The following is a 10,909-nucleotide window of genomic DNA, read 5'->3' as shown; positions in this document are numbered from 1 at the left end:
TTTTAGTGTTTGTGGTTTGATCACAGGTGGAACAACAGGGGGAGGCTTCCTCCTCCCCCCTTTAGGGTTTTATCTTCTTAATAAATAGCCAGTTATGTACTGTACCACTCCTGTCTTGTTGAAACTGAATCAGTTGGTATCCAATAATAATGAGAAAATAAGTTAATAATAATAATAATAATAATAATAATAATAATATGAACAATATCTTGTTATGTTCTTGTTAAATCAGTAGAGAAACTGCTTTCATAACAGACTGATGGTTAAGTCATGTCTTAATAAAGGAAGTAAATCTCTGGTGTTGTGAAGATTTCCTGTTTTATATCTCAGTGAACTGTTCTGTTATATATCGGAGACAAAACGATTAACAGAAGAAGAAAATGAAGATGAATCAATAATGAAAATAATAGTTAGTTGCATGTCAGCAGTTTAAAGTCAGACACCTCTTCTTCTCCCTCCCAGGATGTTGACATCAGAGGATTTGATCTGTTTTTGTTCACGTCACTCAGCAAATGTTGAGTCGATGCTCCAAATTATATGAAGCAAAGATGAATGAATTTGTTTTTTTTAATGTGTATTTCAGTTGTTAACAGTCAGCAGATCGTTTTAGATTGTACCTTCATTTTGTGTGCTCAGATTTCTGACTTCTGTGGGAAGCGAACTAAAAGAAGAAGGACGATGAATGTCAGCAGATATTGTTGAGGTGGATGGAACATGTGGGCGTTGAGTTTTTTAGTTTCTCCATTTGTTGTTTCTGGGTTTCTGTCAACATCTATACGACGTGTTTATGTCGGTTCTCACTGCAAAATGAAGCAAAAATACACAAATATTTGCTCACTAAAAAGGAAATAAAAGAAAGATAAATTAAAGATAAACAAAAACAATAAAATCATTATTTAAATAGAAAAAAAACACAAACAAATAGTAAAATGTTAAAGTGGTAAAACAGGCTGATAAAAACAAACATACATAAATATGCATACGTGTACACACACACACACACACACACACACACACTCACACACAACATTATTAACATTATAAATGGTGCAGGTCACCTGTTTGGAGTATAAATACATTATTAACCAAATTGATTCAGCCCACAGTGAGAAGTGGACATTTGAAAGAGATTGTATCATCAATATCCTGATCACACACACACACACACACACACCCACACACACACACACAGGTCTGTGTATAGGCTGACAGGAAGTGGCCATAAATAATCCCGACTCAGCACCATCAGCACGGCCTTTACCTCATTCCTGCGACACCTCAGACATTGAACATGACATAATACGCTGTAATAAAACAAAACCTTCACTTCATAAATTTGCATGATTTATATGGAGGGTATGGAATGAATTCAGCATCATAAATATGCAAAAACATGAAAGCATTGCAGCTGCATAATTTTAATGTATTCTCATGTGATGGTGGGACTTAATTACTAATTGGTTTCTTGTTTCTCTCTCAGCTCTCTGCTCATTAACAAATTTGTGTTAATGAAGTGAACATTGAGCGTCTACCTTTTCATTCTGTTTTTAATTCAGAGAGTTCACAAACAGGCTGCGTTCAACACACATTTTACACCGTTTCATTTTTCTGTTTAAACAGGGGGGTTAAACGCTGCCACTGGAGTGTAAATATGAGGATTTAACAGCGACATTCAGTCCTCTCACATCATCATTCCTCCCTGCCTCCTCTTGCTCCTCGCACACCTTCCCGGCTTTGTACAAACAGATACCTGTCAGTATGAAGAATAGGACCGCTCCTTAACAAATGCCTCATTCTCTACGGATTATTTACTTTTAATGGGCGGGGGGGATGAGAAAAGCACTTAATATGTGCTCACACGAGGCGTGATGTATGGGGTCATCCTAACACCGGTGGCACCGCCCCGGGCGGCTCGCTGGAAATAAATCTATCTGAGGTTTACTACAGGACACCGTGCTGCAGAAATGGGCTCTATTAGAGAGTCGACGTCCCAGAGGACTTTACTGTTTTGATTTTTTATCATTTACGGGGCTGGAGTGGGGGGGGGGGGGGGGGGGGGGGGGGTCATAGAAGAGGGGGCGTCACATGATGAACTCAGAAGAAAGAAAGCTGTTTACCAAATGTCAGAAGAAAAAAAATAGATAATATTATGATGGATTCAAGGTTAATATTCTGGTCGAAGCGGCTTTTATAGAAAACTGAGCAACACGAGCCAAGAACACACTGATCCGAAGGGGTCGGGCAGGTACAGGTAACAGGGTTACAGGTAACAACCGACGGAGAGTGGGAACAGGTGAGCAGGTGGATGAGGGAGTCCGGTCACCGGGACAGGTGGTGGACAGGTAGATGTGGCTGGAGGGAGAGACAGCGAGGTCGAAATAGTTTCATCCTGATCCACGTGTGATTGAATGGAAAGTGAAATGTGTTAATTGATGAAAGACAACAAATCAATTCTAATGATTCTTCTACTGTTTACCATGTTGCCCACCTTGGTTTAGCATGCTAACATTAGCTAATTAGCAGTAAGTTGGTCATAAACCAAAGTATTGGACACATGTTGACCTGATGGTGGCGCTAGATGAAGAGTCAGAGGATCACAAGAGGTCTTACAGTTCATCCTGAGGGGACCATGAAGGTCTGAACCACATCTCATCACAGTCCCTCCGTCCCACACAAACATGATGTTGTATCAAAGCAGCCTGATCAGCTGCAGCGTCCGATCAGTAACAGATTCATCAATAAAGGGGCGTGTCATGTAGAGAAGGACAAATGAGGAGCAGAAACCAGGAGATCACTGGCTGCTCAGTGCATCAACATATTGATCAGGTCCTCATCTGGATTTAACAGCTGGACAGACAGGGGACTCTGTCAACAGACCTGTAAGTGAGGACATCAAACTGAAACGGGATTATGAGGACAAAGGCTTTGTAAAGTGAGGAGGACATGTCCCCCCGTCCTCAGTGTAAATGACACTGCTGCTTGTGTGACAGCTGGATGAAATATGTCTCCTCTTTGGGCGCAGCACCTCCCTGACAAGTCGTATATGGAGGAGGCCATGAGGATTTAAATGGTGCCATTTATTTGCCATTAATTTGTTACTAATATTCATGATCAATCATCAGCAATGAGGCACCAAAGAGCCACTAGTTCTATGTTTTATGATGGTTATTAATGACGACCTGAGAGCTTACTTCTCCCACTCATACAGCTCTGAACTCTTAATGATCAAAAGTATTAATTCCACAGTATTCCATTATTAATATCCTGGATGGAGATAAAAAGTAATATTAATGTAAGGCCAACATAAAGACAGAGTCATTATTTAAGTCCTGTCATCGTTTGTCTTATTTAAATACCACCGTGATAAGACTTTATTTTAATTTAAATAAAGACATTAATTTCTTTAATGCTGAGTAATCAAAGCAATATTTTGCAGTTGAACTGAAAAGCTTGTTAGATCGATCATAAATCTTTTCAGAAGCGGCGGTTATGGATCACCCTTGATTACACGTCACATTATCTGTTGTCAGAGCAGAAAGTGAGGACGGACCTGATGCTCCCATTTAGACCGAGTTCAGTGAAATGTGTCTGTTGGAAAATAACCTGACGACAGCTGGTTTCACTGACCTGCACAGGGAGAGGAGGCTCTCATTATTAGTATTAAAGCTCTGTTTTATAAGCACTTCTTGCTTTGTGCAGCGTTGACGTCACATCTGGAGAATTATTGATGATTATGTAAAACTGAATGTCATGTCTAACAAAGCTACAGAGTTTAGTTTATTAGAGGTACAACACTTCAGTCATCAGATTCACAAGATGAAACAAACACATCTTAATACACGAGTCCAATCATGAGCGCCTGAAACAATTAACTCTTTAATAACTGATAAAAAACAACCAACCACACTGCAGAGATCCAAACAATACCAATGAAAAATGATGGAAATAAATATATATATGTTATAATATAAATATATAACATGTTATAATATAAATATATAACATGACTCTGAAAACCCAAAAGATATTTTATTATCTTGTTCAAACAAGTATAATGTTATATAATATAATAATATAATATAAATATAATGTTGTCGGACTCCATATTTGATATATTAATGTTTGACCCGGTGACTGATTTTAATTTCCCTCTTCTGAAACATTGAGCGTTCTGTATGATTTGCTCTTTATATTCACCTCTCGGACGTGACGTCGTCTCTTTTTTAAAATGCTGTATTTGTTGTTTCTGTGTTCTGTGGATCTGGATGTGCAGTGTTGGTCTCACTTTAAGGACGCTGTAATTGTCTCAGATGTTTGTGGTTTGTATAAAGATTTAGTTTCATGGTTCATGTTGTCTTCACGTCCCCTCTCTGTCTGCCAGGTGAGACACTGAAGCTGAAGATGGAGATGAAGATGAAATGAGTCTTTTTAGAGAGATGATACCTGACTGCTGCTGCTGCTGGGAGGTTTCATCAGAGGCAGCACTTGTTGACGGTGGGGGGGGGGGGGGGGGGGGATCACTAGATTATGCGGCGGGGGCCGTGCACTCGGAAAATGAGAAGAGGCCTCAGCCAACACACACCCAGCTGCCTTCTGATCATCCTTTTAATAACCTGTAATATTGTGGCAGGAGGTTTCTGCCCGGCTGCAGGTGATTGATGGGCTCTGCGATGAGACGCTACAACTAAACAACTAAACATACAAATTATTAAAAAAGGAGGGGTTACCCTCTGGACCCCGGGAGGAAAGTGAATAACCTTTAGTTAACATGATACCATTTTCCAAGTGCAATTTATAGTCTATTGACTGCAGAAACTGTCTTCTCAGATATGCGGAAATTGTCTTACATTGCAGATGAGATCTGTCGCTTGACACCGGATCTGGAGGCCAGAGCGACAGCAAATATCACATTAGCTGCCGGGAGCTGGGGAGATGATATCAGAGTGTGTTCCAGCTCCGGACAAACACAACCACAGATCACCCCATCTCCCAGACACCACCTCCTCCACCTCCTCCTCCACCTCCTCCACACCGCGCCACACACACACTCTCTGTAGGAAGAGATCGCTGAATGAAACGAGGTCAGAGGTCACATCCTGTCACATACCTGTAATTAATTAATTAATTAATTAACACCGACCTTAACGAAGCATCTGCAGTAGGCTGAGACTAACGTCCTCAGTAGGCTGAAACTAACGTGCTGAGACTAACATCTGCAGTAGGCTGAGACTAACGTCCTCAGTAGGCTGAGACTAACATCCACAGTAGGCTGAGACTAACACCTGCAGTAGGCAGAGACTAACGTCCTCAGTAGGCTGAGACTAACATCTCAGTAGGCTGAGACTAACGTGCTGAGACTAACATCTGCAGTAGGCTGAGACTAACGTCCACAGTAGGCTGAGACTAACATCTCAGTAGGCTGAGACTAACGTGCTGAGACTAACGTCCTCAGTAGGCTGAGACTAACATCTGCAGTAGGCTGAGACTAACGTCCGCAGCAGGCTGAGACTAACGTCCTCAGTAGGCTGAGACTAACGTGCTGAGACTAACATCTGCAGTAGGCTGAGACTAACGTCCTCAGTAGGCTGAGACTAACGTCCACAGTAGGCTGAGACTAACACCTGCAGTAGGCAGAGACTAACGTCCTCAGTAGGCTGAGACTAACATCTCAGTAGGCTGAGACTAACGTCCTCAGTAGGCTGAGACTAACATCTCAGTAGGCTGAGACTAACGTGCTGAGACTAACATCTGCAGTAGGCTGAGACTAACGTCCTCAGTAGGCTGAGACTAACATCTCAGTAGGCTGAGACTAACGTCTTCAGTAGGCTGAGACTAACATCTCAGTAGGCTGAGACTAACATGCTGAGACTAACATCTGCAGTAGGTTGAGACTAACATCCTCAGTAGGCTGAGACTAACGTCTTCAGTAGGCTGAGACTAACGTCTGCAGTAGGCTGAGACTAACATCTCAGTAGGCTGAGACTAACGTCCTCAGTAGGCTGAGACTAACATCTCAGTAGGCTGAGACTAACATGCTGAGACTAACATCTGCAGTAGGCTGAGACTAACGTCCTCAGTAGGCTGAGACTAACGTCCACAGTAGGCTGAGACTAACACCTGCAGTAGGCAGAGACTAACGTCCTCAGTAGGCTGAGACTAACATCTCAGTAGGCTGAGACTAACGTCCTCAGTAGGCTGAGACTAACATCTCAGTAGGCTGAGACTAACGTGCTGAGACTAACATCTGCAGTAGGCTGAGACTAACGTCCTCAGTAGGCTGAGACTAACATCTCAGTAGGCTGAGACTAACGTCTTCAGTAGGCTGAGACTAACATCTCAGTAGGCTGAGACTAACATGCTGAGACTAACATCTGCAGTAGGTTGAGACTAACATCCTCAGTAGGCTGAGACTAACGTCTTCAGTAGGCTGAGACTAACGTCTGCAGTAGGCTGAGACTAACATCTCAGTAGGCTGAGACTAACGTCCTCAGTAGGCTGAGACTAACATCTCAGTAGGCTGAGACTAACATGCTGAGACTAACATCTGCAGTAGGTTGAGACTAACATCCTCAGTAGGCTGAGACTAACGTCTTCAGTAGGCTGAGACTAACGTCCTCAGTAGGCTGAGACTAACATCTCAGTAGGCTGAGACTAACATGCTGAGACTAACATCTGCAGTAGGCTGAGACTAACGTCTTCAGTAGGCTGAGACTAACATCCTCAGTAGGCTGAGACTAACATCTGCAGTAGGCTGAGACTAACGTCCTCAGTAGGCTGAGACTAACATCTGCAGTAGGCTGAGACTAACGTCTTCAGTAGGCTGAGACTAACATCCTCAGTAGGCTGAGACTAACGTCTTCAGTAGGCTGAGACTAACATCCTCAGTAGGCTGAGACTAACATCCCGTGACCTTCGTCTAATAACCACATGTTCATATATCGAGTTGTTATTGGAACACAAGATATCAATTTGTGCAGACGTGTTTTTTATCTTGTTCGCACACATTAATGAACACACAAGTGATTATTTTGTCTTGTGCACACGAGGACTGTGAGCACAAGTGAATAATTTGTTTGTATTTCCATTTAAGTTATTCTCTTCATTCATATTTTGTCCAAATTAACAAATGATCGTGTTTTTTAATATATGCATCTTGTTCGCTGAGGGTCCACATATATTGTAGAATTTTAAAAACGCTGCCATTGGACGTATTTTGGGATTTGTAGTCCAATATTGATTTTCCTGCGCACACACACACACACACACACACACACACACACAGCCAGTTGCTCACAGTCAGACAATCCCACTGATTAGAGGAAGAAATCCGGATCTCTGTAAGAGAGTTTACACTCAAGTGGCATTTCTCATTACCTCTCGGCCGGGATGTTTTGACAGGGAGGGATCCTTCACTTGCCACTCAAGTCTATCAATGTCAGCAGCAGGGCTCAGCCACACACCCATATATTTGGATTAAACAGTCAGAGTCATTACTGCGAATGTTATTGACCTTTTAAGATACAACTTTAATAGCTTTTCTCTCCCCTCCCGGTGTGTCAGTGTGAAACATGAGAGGCTGCCGTGCTGATGAAGTCCCCCTCAGGGTTTGCCTGGAATTGGAATCAAATACTTTAGATCCCCTCTTCCTCGGAGGTAATGCCGCCGGCTTTGTGGCAGAGAAAGGAGAAATTAAAGGAAAAGCACACAATGAGAATGAGGAGCAGGCGATCGGGATTACGAGACAGGACACTCATTTTCCAGTGGCCAGCCAAGCTAGACAAAGCCTGAGAGAGGGACTGAGACCAGACGGGCTTAATGTGTCCTCTGACAACAAGGGGACGTGTGTTACTGCAAATATATTCACTACATTAACTCAGATATTATGACTAAATACAGTAAAAGCTTAAATTGTTAAATAATTCGATATCGTATTCAGATCTATAACTAAGTCTTTAAGGACTGTGTGTCTGTGAGGAATGTCCAGTTAGCTGAAATAACCAGCTAGCTGCTGCTGCTAACACTGCTCTTTAATTCATACGAGCTAGCAGGTTAGCTGACTCGCTAGGTAGCATCTGTAGCTTTGTCAAGCTAAATAAAAGGAGAGGTTAGTGTCGAAGCAGTCGGTCGGTTACATGAACTAGCTGCTCGTTTGCTAAGAGATGCTGTTTTCTCACTAAGACCTCGACCTGGTCTGACGTCACCACACTGGCCTCCAACTCAAGATCCTCCTCCTCATCTGTAATCCTGCTCCAGAGTGTATTACTGTTGCCTCTGCTAGTTCTCCTCAGGTCCTGGGAACGAGGCCCAGCTGTCCCGCGTCAGAGACATCAACACACCTGTAACAAAATGGCTGCCGGGCCTCGATTACTGGCAGCTACATCAAAACAAAGTCAGCTGATTAACAACGAGCCTCACACTGTGGGAGTCACCTGAAAAGGTGTTCTTAAATGTTATGTGTTGTATTACTGCTGTGTGTGTGTGTGTGTGTGTGTGTGTGTGTGTGTTTTAATGAACTGCCAGATGAGCCAGTTTTCTACCTTGGTGGACAATAAAGTTTTATTCTATTTCATGAAAATAAGAATGATGAAAACTGAGTTTTACTTTATTCATACAGTGTTTTTATATTTTCTCATGTATCTGTTTCATATTGGCAGTTTTGCAGCTCCACAGTGGACGAAGGTGACAGTGAAGAAACATCCAGGTGTGTGTGTGTGTGTGTGTGTGTGAGGTTAATATCCTGCCCTGTCTCAGCTCCTATTTATCATCTCAGGTGCGTTTAAGAGCCACAGTGTGTGATGGAGGGCGACTCACATGTATTGACAACAGCCATTTGTAAATGGCAGCAGAGGGTCGCAGCATAATCTGTTCTCTCACTTTATATAAGAGGAAGATAATGCGATGGAACTTTTCTAAACTCGTAACCTTTTATCGCAGCCCCCCCCCCCACCTCGCGCTCTCACCTGTCCAGATCAGTCTTATTGTTTTTGTGCTCGTACCTGCCCCCGTCCCTGTGTCCTGTTATTCAGTGTCTGCAGCCATCAGCCGTTTCCAATCTCACCATCAGGGAAGTCACAGCTCTTTGTACAAGTGCCTTCAGTAATTGAATTTGCTGCAGAAATAGCGGCCTGGAAAATTTCATTTTCGCTCCCGGCGGATGTGTGTGTGTGTGTGTGTGTGTGTGTCTGTGTGTGTGTGTGTGTGTGTGTGTGTGTGTGTGTGTCTGTGTGTGTGTGTGTGTGTGTGTGTGTGTGTTGGTGAGTGTGTGTGTGTGTGTGTGTGTGTGTATGTTTGTGTGTGTGTGTGTGTGTGTTGGTGAGTGTGTGTGTATGTCTGTGTGTGTGTGTGTGTGTGTGTGTTGGTGTGAGTGTGTGTGTATGTTTGTGTGTGTGTGTGTGTGTGTGTCTGTGTGTGTGTGTGTGTGTTGGTGAGTGTGTGTGTATGTCTGTGTGTGTGTGTGTGTGTGTGTGTGTGTGTGTGTGTGTGTGTGTCGAGGCACATCCCCTCCTTCCTAACTGATCTATTCTCTCCTCCATTTCCGAGTCTCGATGCTGTCCCTCAGACACCCGTCCCACTCCATTTTGGACTCAACTGCTCCTCTTCATCCCACCTCCGCTGCTTTCAACCCCTCCGTCCTCTCCGCCTCTCCACCGACAACAAAGTCGGGATTATGTTCAATGACAGCGTTTTAAAAACGGATATTCTGTATTTTACTCTAAACCCCGAAACAACAATGAGAGGACTTTTCTTTGTGTCTTTTTGTCAAACAGGCGATCAATGGATCAAGAGAATCTGCAGATTCATTGATAATAGAAACAATTGCAGCTTCAGCTCATTTTCCAAAAAGCAAAATGTTGATTCTGAAAGTTTCTGCATCATTAATGTTTAAACAGGAAAGATGGAGGTGTTTAGACTTTATTGACATTGAACAGTGTCTCTGTTGTCCAAACCTCGCAGGACGTGAACTTCATACGTCCACCATCCATCAGTAGATCGTAAATGTAGTTTGAGTTACATGATTCTCTGGATCACATTGAGTCTCAAAGAACAATAAGAAGATGAGTTAAAGTGGCTCTGATGGATATTTTAAATGACAATGTGACAAATGTGTCGATCAGAAACTGAATTTCATCTGGAAACATACGAATTCTGAAAACATGAGTGGAACAACAGAATCTGCATTTAAAGTCATCTCCAGTCAGCCGTCCGAAACGTTGAACAACAACCTGCTTTTGTTTCTGGTGTTTGAAAGTGTTTCAATGATAATTATTTCCTCGACACAGCTGCATCATACGTGATCTCACAATAATATTTCAGAAAGCTTTGATGAATATCGTGATAACACTGTTTGACACATCCCTGCTGTATCACTTGGAAGGGAGTCTATGGACGGGGGCCCGTCGGAGGACCGCCCCCCCCCCGCCCGCCTCTCAGCCGCCCCCTGGACCAAATAGTCCATCTGCCTCTCATCCCTCTCACCCCTCTCCCCGTCCTGATTACTGGTGGTCTCCAAAACCCTGACCAGCAGTGATCTCTGTCAGCATCACTCGGAGTGGGGGGGGCTGGGGGGGGGGCTCCAGGGCTTGTCACGGTGGCAATTTTCCTCTAAATACCTTCCACAAATAATGGTTTTCAGAATGAGCATTAACAGGGTTGATTACACGAAATGGCCCTTTTAATTTACAGCGGGCTTCTATTGATCACAGGAGCGCAGATTAAAGCGTTCAATGAAGCCAGTGATGAGGTATTAACCAGCTGGAGCCCCCCGGGGGCCTGAGGGGATCGGGGGAGGCTGGCCGGGGCTCTGCCTGTGTACAGTTATTCCCCTGTAATGAAGTGCCTCTATGCAGCGGCATGGAGCCCCGGCAGGAAAAATAGATTGAAGATGATGAGCTCTTCAAAGTCATTTCTT

The sequence above is a fragment of the Enoplosus armatus genome, chromosome 18, assembly GCF_043641665.1.
Source record: "Enoplosus armatus isolate fEnoArm2 chromosome 18, fEnoArm2.hap1, whole genome shotgun sequence".
NCBI classification, from domain to species: domain Eukaryota; kingdom Metazoa; phylum Chordata; class Actinopteri; order Centrarchiformes; family Enoplosidae; genus Enoplosus; species Enoplosus armatus.
This window is presented reverse-complemented; position numbering follows the sequence as displayed.